At 39.0% G+C, this 12064-nt stretch overlaps 1 protein-coding gene across 2 annotated transcripts in view; it reads right to left on the minus strand.

Moving 5' to 3' along the window:
- LOC104006817 (basic proline-rich protein-like) overlaps positions 1-12064 on the minus strand; it is a 50405-nt gene that overhangs the window by 29996 nt on the left and 8345 nt on the right. For both annotated transcript variants that reach the window (XM_054685734.2, XM_054685731.2), the window contains exon 2: positions 3016-3106. The gene's annotated coding sequence lies outside the window, so the exon portion shown is untranslated. The remainder of the gene's footprint in view (positions 1-3015; positions 3107-12064) is intronic.

A 12064-nucleotide genomic window follows, 5' to 3' on the forward strand; every position in this document is an offset into this window, starting at 1 on the left:
GAATATTCACAGCAGCTTTATCCATAAATCCTTAAACTAGAAACAACTCAGATGTTCTTCAGTGGGTGAATAAAGAGTGGTACATCCATATTATGGATTATTCCTTAGCAATAATAACAAATTATTGATAAAGGCAATGATCTGGATAAACCCCCAGGGAATCATGCTGAGTGAAAAAAATCCCAAAAGGCTATATACTGCATGTTCCATTTATACAATTCTTGAGATAACAAAATTATAGAAATAGAGAACAGATTAGTGGTTGCCAGGGCCTAAGACAGTAATAGGAAGGAAATGCACGTGGCTGTAAAAGAACAACACAAGAGATCCTTGTGGTGATGGAATTGTTCTGTATCTTGACTGTATTTTGTTCTGTATCTTGACTGTATTAATGTCAATATGATTGGAACTGCATTCAGAATGGTGGAGTAAAAATCGCCAAAAATTGATTTCTTCAGAAAAGCAATGAGAGCACTGGCAAAAAATTGTTAAAATCAACATTTTTAGAACTCTGAAAACTAACCAAAGGCTCACAAAAGTTTGAAGAGCATTTACACACACACACACACACACACACACACATACACATGGCTAAATCTCATAAGAAGAGCAAGACTGGTGGCATTTTAACTTGTCCTATTGCCATCCCTCTTTCTGTAGTTCCATAGTAGCCTTGGAAACCAACAACCTTCAATCACGGTAACCCTGAAAACCAGCAACCTAGCAGTCACTGAAGCAGGCAGAATGGGCTTGGAGTTCCCCTAAATGCTCATCTTCCATTAGTTATTCTTTGACTTGTCTGGCAGTTTCCTGGAAACCACAGGGGCTCTCAGGGTTGGTCTTTATTGGAACTGACTCAGGGTTCATTTACTGTGAACAGCCTTTTCTTTGGAGTATTTATTGAAAACAATTAGTGGCAATTGTTTAACATCTCAGGTGCCTGAGGTGATAACATTTGGGGGAAAAAAAGATTATAAGGAAAAACTGAGGAATAAGATTTTTTTTTTGACATGGAGTCTTGCTCTGTTGCCCAGGCTGGAGTGCAGTGGCACGACCTTGGCTCACTGCAAACCTCTGCCTCCTGGGTTCAAGTGATTCTCCTGCCTCAGCCTCCTGAGTAGCTATGATTACAGGCATGTACCACCATGCCTGGCTAATTACTGTATTTTTAGTAGAGATGGGGTTTCACCATGTTGACCAGGCTGGTCTTGAACTCCTGGCCTCAAATTATCCGCCCGCCTCGGCTTCCCAAAGTGCTGAGATTACAAGCATGAGCCACCTTGCCCAGCTGGATTAAGAAGTTTGTAAGTGTGTTTGGAAAGCTTAATCAGATTTCCCGGAAATGTAGATGACCACATGCATGTACAGGTGACCACATGCATGTACAGGATGTATCCCTGCCCAGAACTATGTGCGTACCCAGGAAAGGTTTGAGAAGACCTTAATCTCTAACCACTGGCAGACCTTGAGGTTCTGCACAAGCAGAAAGTAAAGACTAAAGCAGAGTTGTCCAGTGTGTGGTACAGCTTTATGGATATGTCCCAACACACACACACAGACCTTTGGCAAAGGCTGGGAGACTTATCAATTCAAAGCATTTAAGAAAATATCTGTCCATTTATTACCTGATCACTAAGCTAAGCAAACACAGGCTATAGTGGCCAAACGTTACAAAGAATACAGACTTTACAGAATTAATTTAGGAAAGTAACTAGACAAACAGGAGCAACAGCAATTGCAAGAATAAATTCTGGGGAAGAGGGGGAATCCAGAGTTGCCACATTTTATTATTTAAAACATCTAGTTTTCAATAAAAGTGTATAAGATATGCAGAGAAACAGCAAAAATAACCTATACACCGTGGGGGCTGGGTGGGGGGAAGCAATGAATAGAAACTGTCAGGAAGCCCTGATGTTGGATTTACTAGACAAAGACTTTAAATAGGATAGTATAAATATGTTCAAACAATTAAAGAAAACTATCTCTAGAGAACTAAAGAAGAGCATGAGAATAATGTCTCACTAGAAAATATTGATAAAAAGATACAATTATAAACGAGGACCAAACAGAAATTCCAGAGTTGAAAAGTACAATAACTGAAATGAAAAATTCACTAGAGGAGCTCAATAGTAGATTCAAGCTAGCAGAAAGAAATATCAGCAAACTGGAAGAAAGGTCAATTGAGATGCCCCAATATGAAAAACAGAGAGAAAAAGAATAAAGAAAATGAAGAGTTTCAGAGATCTGTGAAACACCATGAAGTGTACTATCATACATATAAAAGAAATCAAAGAAGCAGAGGGGAGAGACCTAAAAAGAACACTGGAAGAAAAAAAGGCCAAAACTCCCCAAATTTGTGAAAAACATTAATCTACACATTTCAGAAGCTCAGCAGACTCAAAATACGATAAACTCAAAAAGATTTGCACCTAGACACATTATAATCAAATTGTTGAAAGCGAAGGACAAACAGAATCTTGAAAGCAGTGAGAGAGAAGTAATTCATCACATATAAGGGATCCTCGGTAAAACTAACAGCTGATTTCTCATTAATGTCAGTATCTTGATTGTGATATTTTCTATAGTTTTACAAATAGGAGAAATTTTACAAATTGGGAGAAACTGGGTAAACTGTACACAGGATCTCTTTCTATTATTTCTTACAGCTGCACGTGAATCTATAATTATCTCAAAATTTAATTAAACATACTCCTGAAACAATACTTCAATCCAAGATGAAATTGTAATAAAAGTGTAAAAAATATTTAGAAATGAACAATAATAAAAATACTGTGTATCAAGACTTGGGAAACAAAATAGTAGTGGTAATTCAAGGTAAACTTATATAGTCTTGTATGTTTATATTGGAAATTAAAACCTGAAAATGACATATTAAGCACCCAACCAATGAGAGTAGAAAATAAAGAATGAACTCAAAGAAAGTAAAAGGAAGCACATAAAAATTATTAAAGCAACAATCAAGAAAATACAATAGCCACGCACAGTACTGTGTACCTGTAGTCCTGACTACTTGGGAGGCTGAGGTGAGAGGACCATTGGAGCCCAGAAATTTGAGTCCAGTCTGGATAACACAGTGAGACACCATCTATAAAAACAAAATAAAATGAGATATTTTTAAAAACTATTTTAAAAAGTACAATAGAGGGGATCAACAAATTCAAAAGCTTGTTATATAGGGAAGAAACTAATAAAATTGACAAACTACAGGGGGCAGGGGGAGGGGAGAAGAGAGAGGGAGAAAAAATATTAGTAATGCAAAGGGGGACATAACTACAGAAGGATCAGAGATGAAAAAAAAAGTTTTTTAAAACTTAGATGAACGAAATCCTAGGAAAACATACTTCAAGAAGAAATAAGTCCTATGACCAGTAAGGAAATTGAAGTTAATAAAAATCTTCTTACAATGAAGCCATCAGGATTAAATAATTTATATGATCTGAATGTCCCCTAAAACTCATATTGTTTCAAGTTGAAGCAGTCTCACCAATATAATAGTATTAAGAGGTAGGTAATTCTTCTGTGTCAAAACAGGGGTGATAATAAAACAAAGAGGTAACCCCTTTAGGTAATGATTAATTCATGAAGTGGAGTCCTCATGAATGGGATTAGTGACTTTATAAAAGGGCCCAAAGAACTAGTCAGTTCCTTTTGCCCTTTCATCTCTTCTGCCATGTGAGGACATAGTGTTCATCCCCTGAAAGAGGCAGCAACAAGGCGCTAACTTGAAAGCAGAGACTAGGTCCTCACCAGACACCAAACCTGCTGGCACCTTGATCTTGGACTTTCCAGCCTCCAGAACCGTGAGAAAATAAATTTCATTTCTTCATAAATTACCCAGTGTCAGGTATTTTGTTACAGCAACAGAAACACAGTAAGACAGTGAGTTCTACCAACTTTTCAATAAACAGCTTATTCCAATGTTATACAAACTCTTATAGAAAATAGAAAAAGAGAAAATATTCTCAACTCATTTATGAGGTAAATAAAACTTGATTCCCTAAACAATCTAATTATAGACAATCTCACTTTGGAGCCTATATGTAAAAATATTAAAGTATTAGCAAACCAAATCAGTGAGATATTTTAAAAAGGTAATAAATAATGACAAAGTCAGGCTATTCCAGGGATGCAAGAATGGTTTAATACATATATTTTTTGTAAGCAGAATTTTCCATTGCTAAGAGAATGGTTTAATATTAGGGAAACAATTATTCACATTAAAGATTAAAGGGGTACTTGGTATGGAAAAAAACAAACTCAGTTTCTCCTACTATACCCTCACAACACAGAACACTTCTGTGACTCCAGATGTGTGGGGGTTTATACCCACACATCAAGCAAGCAATCAGTTCTGCAGCAGATAACATCTGAGTGTCTTTTAGTTCTATTTGATTCTGGCACTATCCACCTGGAGTTCTCTACTCATAGGTTGAGAGATCAGTCCCACAAGACTCCTCTCCACTTTGGATGCAAGTTGCAAGCATAGATTGTGCTTACATTGTGCAACCTGAGTTTCTGACCAATTGGCTATAAATTGAGGATTCCCATGACTCCCTCCCTGCGTTTGATTAATTTGCTAGAACAGCTCACTCAGCTCAGGGAAACACTTTACTTACATTTATCCATTTATTATAAAAGATATTACAAAGGATATAGATAACAGCCAAATGGAAGAGATGCATAGGGTGAGGTATGAGAGAAGGGGCATGAAGCTTCCATGCTCTCTCCAGGCCTGCCACTTTCCAGGAATCTCTACATGTTCAGCTATCTGGAAGCTCTCTAAACCCAGTCCTTTTGGGTTTTTATGGAAGCTTCATTACATATGCATGACTGATTAAATCATTAGCCATTGGTGATCAACTTGAGCTTCAGCTTCTCTCCTCTCCTTGGATGTTGGGAGGTGGGGCTAAATATCCCAACTCTCTAATAATGCCTTGGTCTTTCCTGTGACCAGCCCCCATCCTGAAGCTACCTATGAGCTGCCAGCCACTAGTCATCTCACTAGCATACAAAACATCCCCTTATCAATTATCATTATCACCCCCTTATCATGAAATCCCCTTCAGGGATTTCAAGGGTTTTAGGGACTGTATGTCAGGAAACAAGAATAAAGACCAAATATATACTTCACGATATCACAAGGAGAAAACCAATTATTATCTCAATAGATGCAGAGAAAGCATTTGATAAAATTCAACAGCTGTGATGATAAAACAATTAAAAGTAGAAATGATTTTCCTTAATTTATTAAAGAGTATCTAACATACCTTTATAGAAAACATCATTCTTGACAGGGAAATGTCAGAAGCATTCCTCTTAACTATGTAACCAGGGCTGGGCATGGTGGGAGGCTGAGGCAGGAGGACTGCTTGAGCCCAGGAGTTCAAAATCAGACTGGGCAACATAGCTAGACCCTGTCTCTACAAAAAATACACAAATTTAGGCAGGTGTGGTGGCATGCACCTGTAGTCCCAGCTACTCAGGAGGCTGAGGTGGGAGGATTGCTTGAGCCCAGGAGGTCAAGGCTGCAATGAGCCGTGATCACACTAGCGCACTCCAGCCTGGGTGGCAGAGCAAGACCCTGTCTCAAATAAATAAATAAATAAGTAACAAGATAAGGATTTATACTATCGCTTTTTCTATCCAATATTGTGCTGAAAGCTGGGGTGAGGGGAGAGGGGGGGAGAGAGAGAGAGAAAGAGAAAGAGAGAGAGAGAGAGAGAAATGATACCATATACATCCAGTGGACCCCAGTCTCTGGCTTGTCCCTTTAGACCCAGGCACCAGGCCTGCCTGCCCACTGATTCAGACACTAGGCCATGCTGTCCAGGGACTCCAGCAATAAGCCTTCTCGTAGACCCCACCAGCTGGCCTGCCCAGAATCTCTGGACAAGCTGACTGGTGAAGGGCTTTCCCTGCTGAAGCCAGTGTGCAAAGACTGAAAGAGATGCCTACTTCTTCAAATGCACAGACATCAACACAAGGCAATGAGGATCACGAATAATCAGGAAAACATGACACCACCACTAAAGGAACAAAATAAAGCACCAGTAACTAACTCTAAAGAAACAGAGATCTATGAACTGCCTGACAAGAAATTAAAAATAATAAATTTTAAAGAAGATCAGTGAGCTACAAGAGAACACAGACAACTAAGCAAAATCAGGAAAACAAGACATAAAGAAAATGAGTGAGATGTTCAACAGAGATAGAAACCATAAAAAGAACCAAACAAATTCTGGAGCTGAAAAACACAACAACTGAACTGAAAAATTCCACATACAGCTTCAATAGCAGTTTCCATCAAACAGAAGAAAAAAATCTGTGAGTTCAAAAACAGGACATTCGAAATTACTAAGCCAGGGAAACAAAAAGAAAAAAGAATGGAAAAGAATGAAGAAAGCCCATGAGACTTGTGGGATACTGTCCAGTGAACCAATGTATGTATTATGGGATTCCCAGAAGAGAAAGATAAAGGGACAGAAATAATATTTAAAGAAATAACGAGAGAGAGCTTTCCAAATCTGGAGAAGGAATGAACATCCAGGTCCATTAATTCCCCCAAAAACCCAGATAGTTAAACACAAAGAGATTTTTACCGAGACACACTGTAATCAAATTCCCAAAGAGAGCATTTTGAAAGAGGCAAAAGAAAAAGACTTGTCACGTCCAAAGAAACTCCGTAACACTATGAGTGAATTTCCCAGCAGAAACCCTGTAGGCTAGGAGAGACTAAGATGATATATTCAAAGTGCTGAAAGAAAACAACAACAATAAAAACTGCCAACTCCAGCAAAGCTATCCTTCACAAATCAAGGAGATATAAAGACTTCCCCAGACAAATAAAAACTGAGGAAGTTCATCACCACTAGACCTGCCTTACAAATGCTAAGGAAAGTTCTTCAAAGTGAAACAAAAGGACTTATGTCAAAGAGGTACCTGCACTCCACTATTTATGGCCACACTATTGACAACAGCCATGATTTGGAATCAAAGTTTCCATCAATGGATAAATGGATAAAGAAAATGTGATAAACACACACAATGAAATATTATTCAGCCTTAAACAGAAGGAAATCCACCAGGAATGATGGCTCATGCCTGCAATCCCAGCAGTTTGGGAAGCTGAAGTGGGAGGATTGCTTGAGCTCAGGAGTTTGAGTTCAGTCTTGGCAACCTAGTAAGACCTCATCTGTAAAAAAATTTTTTAAAAAATAGCCAGGTGTTGTGGCTCACACCTGTAGTCTTAATTACTTGGGAGGCTGAGGTGGGAGGATCACTTGAGCCCAGGAGATGAATCCAGCCTGGGAAACATAGCAAGACCCTGTCTCTAAAAAAATTTAAAGAAGGAAATGCTGTCATTTGTGAAAACATAGATGAACCTTGCAGAGTCCCCAGATTCCCCTGCTTGCTTTCTTTGTTTTGACTCAGAGACAGAGTGCCTTGACCATTCTATGGCCTGGCCAGCTGCATGTTTTCTCCTATCGGCTTGAACCCAAGCTGGGACCTTGAACATCTCCATGAACTGATAAATTTGTATAGGCTGTTGTCCAAAACACTGAAACATCAACATATTGCCAAATATGTAGAAAATATCCTTGGCCCTGAGCCAAACTCCTTAAACCCCCTCATATAAACTTTATAATCCAACCTCTTTGTTGACATACCTAGGTAGAACATCTTTTTTCTCACTGTCCATCATGAGGACTGCTGATGCACTCTGTACATAAGTTCCCCCTGATTAATGCTTTGGACTGATCATTCTGGCATTTAATGCTTCTTTCTTTGGAAGCCCTACTCTCTCCATGTCAGGATGGTTTGGTCAGTCCCTTGCAGGAACTTCTCTGCTGCCACTTTTGTGGCAACTTCAGCACTGGACTTGACTGGATAGAACAAATGTGGAGGACATTATGCTAAGTGAAATAAGCCAAAGACAGGCTTGTGGTAATCATTTCACAATGTATACAAATATCAAAACATCACATTGTATACCTTAAATATGTACAATTTTTACTTGTAAATTATATCTCAGTAAACCTGGGGGAAAAAGAAATTAAAGGTCTAATGTTTGAAAGAGAGGATTAAAACTATTATTCACAAATATATAATTCTATAGAGAAAACTCTTAACCTGCCAAATTATTAGAATAAAGGTTAGCAAGGTGGCTAAATATAAAATGAATATGCAAAAATAAATTATATCTTCAATACAACTAACAGGAGAAAAATTTAAGATACTACTTACATTATAGGCAGTGGTGGCAATGATCAGGCTAGATTATATTTGCTTTATAGCTTCCTCCTCCAGTCTCCTGTCAATTCTATGAGCCCTCCTTAAACCCTTCCAATAAATTATTTTTGTGCTTGAGGCACAAAAAGGTTGAACTAATTTTTTTTTTTCTTAGAGTCTTGCTCTGTCACCCAGGCTGGAGTGCAGTGGCGCAATCTTGGCTCACTGCAACCTCTGCCTCCTGGGTTCATGCAGTTCTCATGTCTCAGGCTCTTGAGTAGCTAGGATTACAGGCACCCACCACTATGCCCGGCTAATTTTTGTATTTTTAGTAGAGACGGGGTTTTGCCATGTTAGCCAGGCTGGTCTCGAACTCCTGACCTCAAAAGATCTGCCTGCCTTGGCCTCCCAAAGTGCTGGGATTACAGGCGTGAGCCACTGAGCCCAGCCTTGACTCCATCTTTCAAAAAAAAAAAATTAGATCAGTTGTTTTTTGTTACTTGCAAGCACACATCCTGTAACTACACTATTTAATGTTTTATTTATTTTATTTAGTTTTATTTTATTTTATTTGAGACAAGGCCTAACTCTGTCACCCAAGCTGGAGTGCAGTGGTGCCATCATGGCTCACTGTAGCCTCAACCTCCTGGACTCAACTGATCCTCCCAGTTTAGCCTCCCAAGTAGCTGGGACTGCAGGTGGATGCCACCATGCCTGCCTAATTTTTGTATTTTTTTTGTAGAGACAAAAAAATTGCTGGAATTTGTACCAGATGAACTCCTGGGCTCAAGCAATCTGCCCACCTCAGCCTCCCAAAGCACTAGGATTACAGGTGTGAGCCACTGAACCCAACCCTATTATTTTAATGAGATATTTGGATTAAAATATGTGTGTTGGGGTCCCCAAGATCACCCGCAAGTCCAGTGATTTTCTAGAAGGAATCACAGGACTCAGTATACAGCTGTACTCATGGCTGTGACATGTTGAAAGGATACAGAGCAAAATCAGTGAAGGGAAAATACACATGGAGTGAAGTCCAGAGGAAACCAGGCCCAAGCTTCCATGAATCCTCTCCCAGTGGAGTCACTCTTATCAGTTAGAGTGGTGGAGAACACGCCTAAAATCCAAGTCTCCAGATGCCAACTATGTGCCTGGTCTGGTTACCATCCTTGAAGGATCTGCATACAAGATTGGCTCACTGTAACCTCGAACTCCTGGCTCAAGTGATCCTCCCACCTCAGCCTCCTGAGAAGCTGAGACTGCAGGCATGCATTACCATGCCTGGCTAATTTAAAAAAAAATTTTTAGAGATAGGGTTTTGCTATGGTACCCAGTCTGGTTTCAAACTGCAGGCCTCAAGCGATCCTTCCATCTCGGCCTCTCAAAGTGCTGAGATGACAGCATGAGCCACTGCACCCAATCTATATTTCTTTCCCATGTGTGACATGGTCTGGCTGTGTCCCCACTCAAATCTCATCATGTAGTTCCCATAATCCCCACGTGTCACAGGAGGGACCCAGTGAGAGGTAACTGAATCATGGGGCAGTTACCCTCATGCTGTTCTTGTGATAGTGAGTGAGTTATCATGGGATCTGATGGGTTTATATGGTGCTTTTTCCCCTTTTGTCCATTCTACTTATTGCTGCTGCTGCCATGTGAAGAAGAATGTGTTTGCTTCCCCTTCTGCCATGATTGCAAGTTTCCTGAGGCCTCCCCAGCCATGCTGAACTGTGAGTCAATTAAACCTCTTTCCTTCATAAATTACCCAGTCTTGGGCAGTTCTTTATAGCAGCATGAGAACAGACTAAAACAATGTGAGTTATCTTTCTTGGAATTAGTAATTCTCTAATTTAAAATTTTTATTTTTTATGTATACATTATTAAATCCATCCAGAAACTCTTCAGCAATATTGAAAAACTTCCTCTCATATGGTCAAATGTATGTGTTAATCTATCCATTCCAATTGTTTCTGGAGTCCTTTGTCTTCCTACTCCAATGGTTTCACTTGAGACCTGCCACACAATTCTCTTCCTTGAATTTCCCTTCATCGTAATCCTGGGGATATCTTTTGCTTCTTTTTTACATTGAATCCTGTATTAGTCCATTCTCACATTGCTATAAAGAAATATCTGAAACTGGTATATATATATAATATATATTAAATATATTATATATATAAATATATAATATATAATATATTATATATAAAATATAAAATATGTAATATATATTAAATAATATATTATATATTAAATATATAATATATAAAATATATAATATATATTAAATATATATAATATATAAAATATATAATATATATTAAATATATATAATATATGTTAAATATATAATATATATTAAATAGATATATGAGGTTTAATTGGCTCACAGTTCTGCAGGCTATATACAGGAAACATGGTGGCATCTGCTTCTGGGGAGGCCTCAGGAAACTTACAATCATGGAGGAAGGCAAAGGGGAAGCCCACACTATATATGGCTGGAGCAGGAAGAAGGGTGGGAGCAGGTGCCACACATTTTTAAACAACCAGATCTCATGAGAACGCATTATTGTGATGATAGTACCAAGGGGAAGCAGAAAATCTGCCCCCATGATCCAATCACCTCCCACCCAGGCCCCACCTCCAACATTGGAGATTACAATTTGACATGAGATTTCGGCAGGGACTCAGCTCCAAAGCCATTTCCTGGATCCCATGTATTTTACTTTTCTTGGTTTTTTTTTCTACCTCATTTTTTGTGAAAAATGTCATGCAGTTATTTCCTGAGGAAGTATAGATAAATGTTGTGAAATCTTGAATGTTTGAAAATGTCTATACTATTCTCACACTTGATATTTTGGCTGGGCATAGACTTTTCCATTGGAAACATTGTTCCTCAGCATTTGAAAGAGTTTTTTCATTGCCTTATAGCTGCTTGATAACATTCTGATTCCTAGTTCTTTGTATCTGACCTGCTTTTCCTCTCCAAAAACTTTTTGGATTCTCTCTTTTTCTATCACTAGTGTTCTTGGTTTAGATCTTTTTGCATTTATTGTACCAGAGCACTGAAGGAGACTTTCATTCTGGAAACTCACTACCTTCATTTCTGGGGAAAATTCTCATCTCTTTCTAGAACTACTGTAAATGGGATGTTGAGCTTCTTAAATTCATCCTCAAATTCTCTTTTTTATTCTCTTTTCTGTCCTATTTTCCATCTCCTTTTCTCTCTGGGACAGTTGTTAAACCTCACCTTCTAACTCTTCCATTACAGTCTTTAAAATTTTTTCACATTTTTAATATTCAAGATTTGCTCTTTTCTGACTCCTTCTTTTCTGTCCTTTCTTCCTCCTTTCCTTCCTCCTTCCCTTTCTCTCTCTCTCTCCCCTCCCCTTGCTATCTTTATTTCTTTGAGACAAGGTCTCTGTCACCCAGGCCAGAGTGCAGTGGTGCGATCTTGGCTCACTGCAGCCTCAACCTCCTGGGCTCGAGCAATCCTCCCGCTTCAGCCTCCCAACTAGCTGGGATCACAGGCACATGCCAGCACACCTGGCTAATTTTTTTTTTTTTTTTAGTAGAGACAGAGTTTCTCTATGTTGTCCATGCTGATCTTGAACTCCTGGGCTCAATCGAGCCACTCACCTTGGCCTCCCAGAGTGCTGGGATTACAGGTGTAAGCCACGGTGCCTGGCCTCCCCATTTTTTTTTTTTTTTTTTTTTTTTTGAGATGGAGTCTTGCTCTGTTGCCCAGGCTGGAGTCCAGTGGCACTCTCTCTGCTCACTGCAACCTCCGCCTCCCTGGTTCAAGCAATTCTCC

This window comes from Pan troglodytes, chromosome 5, assembly GCF_028858775.2.
Source record: "Pan troglodytes isolate AG18354 chromosome 5, NHGRI_mPanTro3-v2.0_pri, whole genome shotgun sequence".
Taxonomy (NCBI): domain Eukaryota; kingdom Metazoa; phylum Chordata; class Mammalia; order Primates; family Hominidae; genus Pan; species Pan troglodytes.